The sequence below is a fragment of the Varroa destructor genome, unplaced genomic scaffold (assembly GCF_002443255.2).
Source record: "Varroa destructor unplaced genomic scaffold, Vdes_3.0 BEIS01000007.1, whole genome shotgun sequence".
Classification (NCBI taxonomy): Eukaryota; Metazoa; Arthropoda; class Arachnida; order Mesostigmata; family Varroidae; genus Varroa; species Varroa destructor.
In genome coordinates this window covers 5383170-5396920 of record NW_019211460.1, presented here as the reverse complement: position 1 = coordinate 5396920, position 13751 = coordinate 5383170, and positions in this window count along the sequence as shown.

Genomic DNA, 13751 nt, shown 5'->3' with positions numbered 1-13751 from the left:
ATTCTCTGCGACTGCTTCCCACTTCTCAACAAATTTTTTACTTCGTTCCACCGGAAGCTTTCAGGTACGGTGTTGAAGTATTCGTAACTAGTCGTTGGCTTTCGCTACTACCAAACGTACTGCTACCAATTTCATTTGCCACGAATCGATGAAAAAAGTATTCCTTCGGCGCGACTTGAAAGATCCTTGAAGCATGTGATTTGGCATTGCCGTAGAAAAGGATGATTTCGTTTTATTTATCGAGCCTTTTATGTTGCGTAGCCCTTTTGCACGCAGCAAGTGAATCATATATGTAATATATTTTTCTTGTGGACTTTTTCTATCATGTATTTCCCTGTGTCTAAAGCCCATCTAATCCCACCACGCGCAAACGATAGTCTGTTCCTTATTGGGAACCCTGCAACTTAGAGATTAAGCATAATTTCCGAAGCTACCGATTCTTTTTGCTGTCTCAAATAAACGTTACAACACTACTTTTCCTAATCCGTAAGATCCTCAGTCGGCATTTGACGTTACGGTTCTGTGTCACTTAGTGCCGGACGATAGGTTAAGAGCAAAGGGAAAGCTGTGTTCCTTGTACTCTTTCCTGAATCTATGGGTCCCACAGACGCAAGATACCTGATAATAGTTATATATTCGCAAACTACAAAACGAAATCTTCCAACTTGGAGCTATTTGTGGAGCTTGACGGCGCGATAAGATTTCGTTTATCGCATGAACGAAATTCAACGGGCGGTAGGTGGAAATAAAGACATAAAGAAAGCAGTAAGGAAAAAGCGAATTTTTGAAAAATGACGGTATTACTTTTTGACTTATTTGATATAAGAGAGTTAAATTACCAGTTATAAAACAAATATATTGGACGCATTGATCGAATCGATTAAGGCGTTGTCGATTGAATTTTGGAAGGGTGATCCTACATATGAATAAGCAAAAGACACCGATCTTATGGCAAGGAACGGTTGAAATGTGATTGATCTGAAAACAATTTGCCATGCCGACCAGGTAGCAAGCAAGGCAGAACTTTTGTTTATCGTGATAAAGGCACGGAGCACATAATCGTCGATTTTTTGTGATCCGCCATACTTTCCTTAGGCACACATTATTCGATTGGGCATACATTTTAAAGTTCTGTTACTGATTTCAAAAATCTGCTTTTTTTCATCAGAGTATTGAATGAGGATTTGTAGTGCTATTGTTCAAATCGCTACTCCTTGTAACTTTTTTAAAAATAACCCCTTTGGTATTGTTTCAGAAGCTGGTGGAAAATATAGACAAATGACTACTCGACTTTCACTTTTTTAGTGTGCTAAATATATAGATATAGTGAAAATACGTTTTATCTGAGGCAGGATTGGCATACGTAGAAATACTGTTTTAACGGTATTGATATTAATTAATTAATTGTCTTCCAGTTCCTTAAGCTCTAAATAAGCTTTTTTTACCTTCTGCATGTGGCAATTCGCCCGCTCAGTTCTGGTTGATAATTAGGTATGTAGCCTTCAGGCATGGTTTGCTTTTTTTGCTCAATCAGGTAGTTTTCTGTTTCTAAGAGCTCATCGTTAACATTGCCTACATCAATTTGCTCGTAATGAATTGTGTGTTTACTGCTCGCCTTTTGGACTATTTGTTTAATCTACTCTTTTTCATAAATATTCTGTTTCGCCTTTCGTTTCTGTAACCTTGTTTCTGCATCTTTTATATTCTTTACTTTTGACTAATCGAGACATGAACTGTCTTTACATGCTCCTCGTACTCGTAAAGATACAAGGCTTTAATGGTTTGTATCATTTGATTTAATTTATCAGTGCTTTCGCTGCAGTGTCATGATTATCAGTTTTTCTTATTGATATTTGCATTAATCTATTTACAGAAGACTTTGACATTCTCTTTAGCGAACAGTAATGTAAACCTGCTCTAATTTGCCCTATATGACACTTCTGTTTTCTGCTCTGGCCTGCTGGTTGTGTTAAATGCAAGTCTCGCGATGCTCATCTCTTTCTATTGGCATGATCCTTCCCCGATGGGAATTCATTATTACCAATCGCGGAATAGTTTGTTCGTTTTTTTTTTTAAGACCATTTTAAGTCGTCGCCATTTATAAATAGCTTTAAATCATCGACAGCTCTGGATATAATAGAGCTACTGCCCAGGAAGCTGCTTTAAATAGCTAGCCTAAAGTTGCTTCAGATGATGCTGTTCGGCCAAAAACGAATCCTGATGAGTCAATAGGCCATCTCTTGAATGCGTTCCAACACTGCTCTATGTTTCTCTTTTTAGGATTACTTGCCTTACCGATGCGAATACTTTTGCCAGCTTATTCAATGACGCAAAGTTGCTTGCGCATTAAAATGGTTCCTTATTTTGAGTGTAGTAATTTTAGAAGCAATTCCTCCTTTTAAATGGCGTTAGATTTCTTAAAATTTCCTGGAAACGATATCGTAGAGAAATTACACTTTTTTTGGGTAAATCTGATCTATTCGCGTATCGCATCAAAAATGTAATTCAGTTTTTCCGAGCTAAACTAAAACACGTAATGTTCAAATTGTGCTTTTCAAAGCTTTTCACAACGATTGAGCATTTATTCAAAACCTTTTATTTCCGTATTAGCGTTTCGAAGGACTTGATCCAGGTCATTCTATAGACAACTTTATCTTCTCGCTTAGCGAAAGATTACAACCAATCTTTCGTTGAGTTGATATGCGATCCTGCAGGATGTTTAGCATGTTCTTGGTTGGCTATCAGGGTACTGAACTGACTGTCTTCAACAGCAAATGAGACTCCGGCTATTCTATAAGGCGCATGTCTACACAGCCTTTTTGGATTTCTAAGGTAATCTTTCTACCACCAGAAGCTATCTTGGTCATCAAGTATACCTTTTCAATATTGCCCGTTCGCATTGCAACAAAAATTTGTTAGCGCTTATTATGGATAAGGTAATACATATGAGGGTCGTGACTGCAATTATTTACAGACGGTTCCTCATTCAATTCTGCCGAAGCATTCAACAATAGACGCACCTAATACTATACTTAAACCAGATATCGAGCCTATCCCCTCCTAAATGATTTCCTTATATTCCTACTCGAGAAGAAGTCGGAGTTCCTCCATATAATGTTTTTTTTAGTTATTGTTCAACGGTTCTGATTGCCCCTAGCATTTCATTGACGTTTAACATGTCTATATTACCTTTAGATATCAGGTTAGTACGCTCAGTTAAAAGGACATTCTGTAGTTTTCACACGACGTTTGGTAATATGATGAGGTATTCAGTTGTAAAATATTCTTACCTAAAACAAACATAGCAAAGGGTCTATAAAAGAAATTTTATTTTAAAGGAAAAAAAGCTATTAAAGGAAAAAAGAAACGACAGAACTCCACAGATAGATATGGTCAGGCGTGATGCTTACTCGAACAAAATCGCTGAATAAAAATGAAAAGGAGATAAGAACAGTATTTATCAAATTTAGTAATTATGACCAGGAACAAATGATGACTAACTCTAAGCACAAAAGTAATCAAATAAAACACCGTCTGCATTTATGATAATGAACGAGAAAAATATCCACCGACCACAAAACTGAAATTAATAATGAAGATCGACCAAGACACAGCATTCGAAGAGATTTATGGCATCCCCCAAAAAGGAAATAACCAAATTAAAGGAGAATGACAAAACCATTATAGCATTAGACATAGTAGAGGAATAAGAATGTTTAAGTCACCGCGAAATGTCCGAGTGGCATACATGGACATTAAAATGAACGCAAGAAAAGTAAACTACTACCCCAAAAAAAACAAGCAAATGAGAGCGTGAAAATATGAGGGTAAATTGGCTACGGTAACGATGGACAGCCAGGGACAATCATATGTCCAGGTCCGATCATGGCATTGAAGCAATGAAAATTTCCACATCGGAAAACGGCGAAATCTACCTATTTATTTAAAAAAAAAAAAGGCGTATTGGAAATACACACGAAATTGATGTACACGACTATAAAAAGTTAGCGAACCTAATAGTCAGCGAAATCCAGGGATATAACCGAAAAAAGGGACAACAAAACGGAGCGATCAAGTTCTTATCAAAGTGGTTATGATATGTATAAGCAATTTAGAACAGACATTAGTATTTATTTTTTACCTAAACAAATAATTATCGAAATGCAAACAACAAACTAAAAGGCGCAGCAACGGTAGTACACAACTTATACTTTGAATAGCGGGGCTGGCGAGCAACTTACATGGATGGAATTTGACGGCATTGGTATCTCTATCTTTCCTAACAGAGCAATTCAAGGAATACCTCTTTGAACTAGAACTGCGAGGGGAAACAAGGCTATTTCTTATTTTATTTAAACCAAACTGGAAGTTCATAAACAGTGACATCCTGAAAAAGAACTAGCTAGAGCCCCGTTCCCCTGTTTCTAACGATTTTTTCTAGCATAGCATGAGCAGGTCAGCTGCGGTTACATTTAACATACATACTTAGCCCTCGATATTGAAATTTCTTTAGTCCTTTTCAAAATGAATTTAAAGACATTTGTTCTTAAATAGTCTGTGCACATTCGGGCAATTATTTAAGGGAACACCGTAGACAGGAGGTTTTGTAATTAATGACGGAACCCATCAGCATCTGACGCTTTGCCGGATCTGATGCGCTCTTTTGTCGTGGGACGCTTCTCAACCCGCGAGATATTGCGTCTTCACATAAGAAAGGACAAATTTGAAACAACTGGAATGACAAGTGCGGATGAAGAACTCTATGACGTGACTTTTTTTTTCCCTGTGCTGCCGTACAATACAATGCAATACAGCACTCCTTACTCTATGCACAAGCGATTTCAAAAACAAATAATATTTTGATACTTGCGCGCACTAAGGGAAAAGCCCGCCACGTGACGGTGTCGTTTACATAAGTTTTTGTTGGTGTCTTCTTTAGGTGTCTGTACGCTTCTAGTGAAAAACATTTTGGCTAAACATGAACCGTTCTTTAGTTTATTGATCATGTTCAAATATTTTTTGCACTGTATTTTTTAAACAATTTCACAACAATCAATTTTACATCTAAAAACAATACACTGTACTAGCTGTTTTGTACACGTTATAAATAAGCTTCCTATACAGATCTATCCCTGTGTTCCGCTCTATAGAACACCGACATCATGTGATAGTTCCATAATTGCATGTAAAGGCAGGGTTTGCTAGATGTAAGATGAGTGTAGGATCTAGCTTGCCTTTATAGAGACGCCGACCACAATGCTGATTCAAAGCCACTGTACTTAAGGTTTATTGACGTTGTGATTGTCAGATAACAGGTTTGGTTAACAGCTGTCAATTCAAGATTGTCGGTGTAGCACTTTTTTAGTGTTTCGTTTAAAGTGCATGACCGAGCATTGATGGGTTGGATCCCGATGGATCACGAATTATCTCTTTCACCGTTTGTGTTTTTCTTTGGATGACTTTATATGGACGTCTTCATGAACCTTCTTGTACGGTCTTTAGAGCTCCAGCCTATTTGAAGACACTTTTTAAGGAAAGCCTTCGTTATCCTAAGAGGTCCTCCAATTCTTTTAGCTTCTCTCGTTTAGATATATTACTGTCTTACCTCTGGAAGTCGGAGTAATCTTATGAGTCGCTACGATCTAAAAGTCAATTAATTTAGAAAACCTTTAAATGTTTCCCTTTTATCCGGAACTGTTCGTTCTTCAAATATTGCTATATGATGAAATTTGCAAAATACGTTAGGTTCACGTCGGACGTTCTGGTATGGGTGTAAAAGTCGAACTTACCTTGTAGTTCAAAGTTTGCTGATAATAATAAAGTTTGGTGGACCTTGTTGGCACGCTTGAGATAATGTTGAGCTTTCGTAGCAGCACTGCGGTCTTCTGTTATTACTCGATGTTTAGAGTCTTACATATGGTACTGCCGCTAGGCATTACTTCAGACACCTGGCTCCCCGCACGAAACGAAATGTGCCCACACCCGGATTCAAATTCTACCTATGCGCTTTTCTTAAATTTAGTATGCAGACTTGCTACGCACTACGCCATCATCGAGAACTACTATTAACTCTGTTACTAACGCAGGTATAGATCCAGCCTTATTAGTCAAATCGGTGGCTGTATCAGACAGTTGTTCGAAATCTTTTAGGAATTGGTTTGGCCTGCTATAGTCGAAGCAGAAGCAATCTATCTCTGCAGCTTACATTTAGGTGATATCATAAATATGTCCTTTTTTGGTAACTAGGACATCGGTGTCGACTATGCGGGTGTTCAAGCTTTTTTCGGTATTCAGCTTTATTTTCTTGTGATGAGCCTCTTGTTTGGCTAGCTCTTGTAAATCTAGTAAATCATGAGTACATTTTTTATGATTGTAGGTTACTTAAAGTATACTGAGTATTAAGAATTAATGTTAGTCCATATGGGTCTTTTCTGCGGTATTCCTCCTCAGTACAGACCCTATAAATCCAATGAGTCCTATATTTAGGTCAGTCGATGGAATTGGGTACCCTCACCGTACTTACAGGGAATTGGGGCACAAAGCAAGCCTTCGCTATGTGCCCATGTATTCCGCGTACGTGATATTCTCTTTCCTTCACGGACCACCCGTTGCAGTTCTGTGCTGTGCCTTTTTTGGCACCTCAGGCAGCAGAGTGCCCTCTTTATTTTACCTTTTTTTAACAAGATGAGTAATTATTTGTTTGCAGAAACGTCTACGAGACACGCAAATTTCGATTTAGCTTCTCAGGGCTTTTATGAGACCAGTGAAACGCCGTCTTTTCTTTTTTAAATAGGATTTTCATATTACCATTCATAACCATTTTTCTTCTAGTGATTGCGACATTATATTCACTCGGATTTATGCCTAACAGAGTCATTTATAATATATCAGCAAAAAAAAATGTTGCATTTACTTTATCTAAGAACGATGATATTAGTCATTTTCACATCGAGTTAGTGAAGGTTGTTGAACGCCATTTTCTAGTTAGGAGAGGTTTCGACTTGTCTGAATATAACAGTATTTAGTTCGCGTTCGCATAGCCTCAGCTTTGATGCTGTTTGTGCGGTCCTCAAGGGATACCTGTATCTCAAAGTTCGCGGCCCGGGAAACCTGATGTTGCTGTTCCATTGTAATTTTTAGATCCCGGGGTGTTTTTTTTGCAGCATACTCGCACTGCGGGGGGAAATCCCTTACATCTGGAGTTAAAATTTTTTTCTCAGCGTTGACGTTTTTGTATACAAACTTTCCAGTAGTTCTCGTTCTGCTGCCTCCAAAGTCTTGTTACTTGACTAATTGCACAAGTTCGCTGACCTTATCTATAAAGGCATCCGTACCCCTTCTTTAGTTCGTTTTTCCTAATCGAAGCGGCGTGGTCTTCCTGACCCAAATCCATATGTATCGTTGGTTCTCTCACCTAGTAAAAAGATAAACATCTTGTTATGAGTCTCCCCGGTAGTCGTAGGTTCACGTCTTATATGCTTGTCAGGGGGTGTGCAGTTGATGCCAATTCATTTTTAAAACTCTTTTTTGCTGCTTTCTACCAAAAACTACTGTAGCTGGTAAGTGTAAGTACTAAGTTACGTTATACGTAGCCATGTCATCAGGGGATGGTTGCGCACAGAATATTTTAACAGGTGTATTTGCGTTAAGTGCTTCCTATTTAGAATGAAAATCGAATATTTATCATGTTACCAGCAAAACCGCAGGTTCATATACGGGGCAGGTAGAGCAGTTCCACAAAGTTTTTGTTGCCTGAAAAGACTTTGAAGAGGGTGACGGCGTAGTTTGGCACCCGTGCTTTGACTTTCTAGAAATACTACCAAAGGGCTATCAGGTAGAGGTAGACTGGAAGTGCAGGCTATGCTGCTACTATTGTGATGACGGGAGTCGATCCCTTTCCGGACGCCAACAAAATTGCTCCTGACCTGCGTTTGAAGGTCAAGCTTTTCCTCTTGCCCCCCTAAGAAGAGAAAACTCACGTTTGAGCGAATTAGGCAGCTGGCAATACCTTGCCATGCTATCCACAGCTACAGCCAAGAACCTGGTCATGAGCAAACTGATTGTGTTGCAGTGATCCAAACGCAGGTTCATAAAAAGGTTATCTGTCCGTACATGATTTTAGTATTAAGGCATAGGGCCCTGTCCCAAGACAATGGCGAAAAAAGTTGTGGGCCGCCAATGTCACAAACATGAATTCCTGATATATTCCTTTATGGATTGCACGATGACAGCACCCCACAACGTTATCTGTGGTGTAGAAAGCCACGCAGTCACTTCGACATCTTACCTCTTTGAAAACACTAGATGAAATGAAAGTCCAGGTCCAGCCTTATAACCGACTACTGCGAAAAATCAAGAAAGGCCATAAAAGGTGAAAATAGTCGGGTAACATTAGGCTCGAAACAGATGACGAGATCCCACGCCCACAATGAAAACACTCTAAAAGGTCATTGCTTAACATTTCCAAACTAATTCAGGTAAACTGTCTTCCGCGATATACCGGACGGAAAGGCACCTTCCGTACCACTAATCTGCTAGCCGCACATCGCCATGACCCACAGGAAGCCTCAATGGCTAACGAACGAACAAAAATCAGTTTATATAGTTGTCATAGACAAGTTTTCAACTACAAATAGAGGATTGGAGCCAGGATTTGTGAGGGCTAATTCTACGGGCATTGGTTGATTACACTATGCCACCTACAGTGCGATACTACTGCGTTTTCAAACACATTAAATGGCACAAACTTCTCTTTCGGGGCACAGCCTATGATTCTATGGGGACTTTAACGTAGTTTCTGCCCTGTTATGCCACAGTCGACACTTGCGACTTAAATAACTTAGTAGTTCACAACATAGGTAATTAACCAATATTGACAGAAACGAACATAAGTTCTCTGTTAATCTTACAAGCGTCAAGTTTATGTCCCTCACAGTAGCAGACCAGAAAGTTTTGACAGACGGGATGTACCTCACTAACCACACCGGCTACAAACTGGTGCTTGCTGAGACTTTGCCCCTAGCCCCATACTCCTTGGCTAAAAGTCAAAAACATAGGGTTGCTTCAAAGTACACTAGAGAGACTACTTAGCAGTGACCCCTAAAGACACAGAAACTTGCTGCAAGCGCAGCTCCATTCCACTTGCTCAGATAGCTAATGCACTTCTTGAATGCGCAGAGACAAGGTGTGCAATAAAATGGGCCAGAGGCGAAACCCAGGCAAGGGAAAGCAACGTCTTCCTAATTGTTTTCATCTTCCTATTAAAACGTGCGAATATCTACAAAGCCTGAAACTAGTTTTGATTGGGTATGGTGCTAAAACTCATAATACATTGTTGGATGCGGCTGTTTTTCCTCATCCATTTTTACGGAGCTAATTGAATAGTACATAGATATGCATCATATTACGAAATGGGAAATCTAGCGTAGTAATAAGAAAATGAGTCTTAGATGTATTTTCGATTCTATTGTTTATGTAAGGTAAGTACTCATCATGTATCAGGCTTGTAAAACTGCTTGACAATTATTGATTCTAAAAAGTATCGGAAAAAAGAAATTTAACGGTATTTTTGTCAAACATAAAAGTTTCTTACCGAAATTATACGTCGACCACCGTGAAAATGGAAGTAGAATGCAAGAGAAGTCAAATCAGTTCCTAACAGACCTCTTGTGTTTGAGTATCAAAAAATATAGGAACCTTTACCTTTTTTCTCTTCGTCTATAGAATATTAAACGTTCAATTAAAAAGGTTTTGAAAAGGTATATTTTGCATATGATTTGGTCCGCCGATAAACAAAGAATACTCCAGTATCCGGCTTAGAAATCACAGTGATGCTCCACTGGATTCTGGCAATCAAGTGCTGATTTAGGTCGCAATAATCATTTTCGTAGCGGTAGATTTTTCAGCCACAACGAAGTTCAGCGAAGTATCACAATAAAAAACGAGTTGTTAGTAAGTTCTTTTTTGTAGAAACATTTGCATTGTTCGATTCGATTTCCTGACTGTATAATTACTAGGGAAAATGTCTATTTAGTGTTTTAAAAAAGCATCGAAAAATAGTCGTTTACTGAAATAAATTATGCGTTAAAAATTAAACAAATAAAACATGTTCACATGTTTTTGAAGATTACCCTTTTCCGAATTATAGCAGAGCACCCTAGAAAAAGGTAAGTTCCTTCCTCAATCCCTCATTCTGTTCAAAACAGAAATGCCCTTGCCCTTTTGTATGTTTCGAAATAATCACTGCATTAAAAGGTCCTTAGCACGTGGACCTTGAACTTAGGTTTGTTATATGCAATAAATTGCCTAAATGAGCCGCAGACTCCGATGCCTTGGCAGCAGTTGATACGATTGAAGATAGCCGACGGCTGGTGGTGCATCTCTCAGCAACTTTATAATGTACTAAAACGGTACGGCGCCTTTCCAAGTCAAATGTGAATAATGAGCAAGAACTGAATTATGTGTTCAAGTTTTTTGATGTAGAAGCACTAAGACCAATTAAGACGAGTGTTTTTGTTAGACCACCAAAATAATGGTGCAGCAAAACCTATCTCTGGTCTACTGATGGAAAATCAACAGGGTTCATTGAAAGAGATTTTGTTCATCAGACATACCATACACCTTTAATACTATATAATTTATCATACACCTTTATTATTACATAATTGCGAGCCAGAGTAAGTTTCTCATCAAGTGCATACCCTTGTGGCAGTTTCTCAAGCCAACAAACTTACAAACCAGGTGAAATTCTTCAAAAGCTCAAGAAAGTTGCTCTGAATTTATGCATATTCTATCCGAGCTATGTTCGAAGTATAGAGTGTTGCTACAATAGGAAATGTCTCCCTCTTTGGAAAAATCATGTAACAAAGTTTTTGAGGTTGTCTTTTGTGCCCGCCTCCCGCTTAAAGCACGATTTTCAAAGTAAGCTAAAGCTAGGCAATAGAGAATCGACCTGTTCCTGAACTGCTAGGCCAAATAAGATGAGGCCAAAGAGGTCACCGTATTGACGCCGTATTGAAGGATAGCACTCCGGAATCGCAGGAATGGCTACTTGTATACTGGTTTGTCAAGTGAAAGAATTTAAATATATCGCAACCCTTAAAATTGTGTCGTAATGTAACATAATGAGTTAAAAGCATTACGAACGTCAAGTTTGAAGAGCAGTAATACTTGCAAATGTGGAAAAGCTTACCGTAAATGACAGCACCCGTACCATTTGAATGCCGAAGTCACGGAAATTGGTTCTTAAAACGGCCATAATTTTCTCTCTGACCCATAAACAACTTTTACGGCTATCATCTAGCTACAGATATATAACGTCTGGTTTCAGCCGGTATTATATTAAAAAGTCGATAGAACCGAAGCGGGAGGTCTAGTAGCAATCTCTTAAGACTAAGTATCCCAAATCTCGACTGACTAGGACACAGTCCATCAGAGTCTGCTCTTGAGCTGCATCGAAAAAACTATTACGACCATAAGGTCTATAGTTGACAAGTCTTTTTGAACTACCTAGGCGGAAGAAAACAGAGATGTACACGTCAATGACAATTTCGCTACTAGCAAATACACCTAATAGCCACCCTTTGGGTATAATCAGAAAAAAGTCAGAATGGTTGACTTTTACAGCGTTGACGCGATAGAACTCCGCCATCAATGCCCATATGTTGGCCAAAGGTCAGCGAAAGAGCACGGACCAGCCGGGAATACGAGCCACCATTGTCTCTGCGAGCTGACATCTATAGGACTCTAGAGCATAGGAAAGGAAGTGTAGTTATCTAGGCTGTTAACACTTCGGTTACAGAGAGATGGTTCCGGATACTGAACCGAATGATACATATATTCAGATGTCGTGACCAGGACTGAGGACTGGTTAAACTAGCTACTTATATGACAAAGTTCTGGTTGCCTTATATGGACTAAAAGTCCTTTAAGGATATAAGTATAATCGCCATAGAGGTCAAGAAACTCAGCGCGAAAGAAGGTGTTTTTTTGCCACGAAAATATTGTTGAGAAGAAGTAGCGTTAAAAGCATCTAAAAGCTGTTGAAAGTGTCTGTATGACTATGGCGATGCTGGGTTTAGAGCCGCAATCAAGCTTACTGTAGGCGATGGTCGTATAAGTAAACTTACTACGTTTTACTTCAAGTCTTGTTTACCGCTGAAGCATTGTCCGCAAAAAATTCGAGCCAATTGGCTTTGACAGTTACTTGAGTTTGGACAAAAGCATTATTAGAACGTGAATACATTTTTAAACGGTGCCTTCGGAAGGAACAGCAGCGTCGAACGGTATCGTGTCGGTAGATTTGGTAGAGGTACCTAATGAGTGACTTATTTATACCGGAGGACCCATTAGTTTCGACAAAATCGAAACCTGACGGTAATTCCTTTCAAGACCCTATCATCAGTAGGGTTGTGTTGAAGTCAAGATACTAATAGCACCCGAGACACGCCAAAGAACCTACCTTATAAAAACGTTTACAATCGATATGGATTCGTAAAGCAGTAACTAAATGGCTTGACGTACTATAACGGGTATAGAACACCCGCTGGGTTGCAACGTTTAGTTAAGCGACCTGTTCAGTGACAGTTGGAACACACATGCGGATGAATGAACATTAATATAACTGTATACGACGCAAGGCTTGGAAAAATGCACGTGTATCGTGCTCTGCTGAGATTCTTCAAAGCTTGAAGCGATACTTACAAAGCTGCTATGAAAATAGTTCAGAGAAGGCAAAATAATGCATTAGAGGCCGTCCCTTACACATGTTAGTCGAGTCTCGTATGTTACTCTTGTGCTGCACATGAAGCTGTTAGTACAGAAGAGTAATATATCCATAAAATAAGAACTAATGTGTTTGAAGGGCCACCAGCAATGCGTCATGTAGAACACAAGGCGTTTCTTTTTTTTGTTGACACTCTTGCTCGGAATCTCTTCAAACGACGTGGGACGCAACCTTGTGATCCCTTGCAAAGATACGCTTCTATATGATGTGAAGTTTCGCTTGTAACAGCATGTAGCTCCTAGAATGGCAAAAAAAACCTATTAACAGTAAATAAACATTGCAGAGAAAGACTTCTATGCTGCAAATGGATGCAACATCCAACAATTTAAACAAAATTTCTTCTTCTTCGACACAGTGAGCTGCTAACTTTATTAGTTAGTTTAACTAAATTAATTAGGGCTTAATTGAACATATTATTGAAGAAGAAATGCAAATTTACCGCCTTCATTAAATGACTCGCATATCTTCCATGCATAGCTATTGTTTACAAGTTCATCTAGCGCCACACCTTGGTACGTTTGCTACAAAAACGATTAGCTTTAAAGTCGAAATAAAAAAAATCGTAAAATTAGCGTTGTTTAGCCGAGTGAGGGCGCTACGAATTTGCTTCTTAAATAATTACAATCTAGAACGCGAAGTAACATGGTTAGGGCTGCACAAATTGACCCAGGTCCTAAGATGCAGCCGCATTTCGGTTTGATGCGCTATTACTACTGTTCCTTTAATACCAAGTCCATTAAATAGCGCTGGCATGTTTTTCATGAATTCGTTACAATGTTTATTGATCAATTCGAAATATATAAAATTCTTCATTTTAACGTACTGTTCTTGCTAGCAAATCTTTGACTTCAAAAATGTCGCGCTTTCCTTTTGATTTTTATTTTCACTTTGAACACCGAAAATTGATCAGTCAATACCAAGGCACAATCTGTTGTTCGCTTGAATCATATGGATTTTCTATTAACCC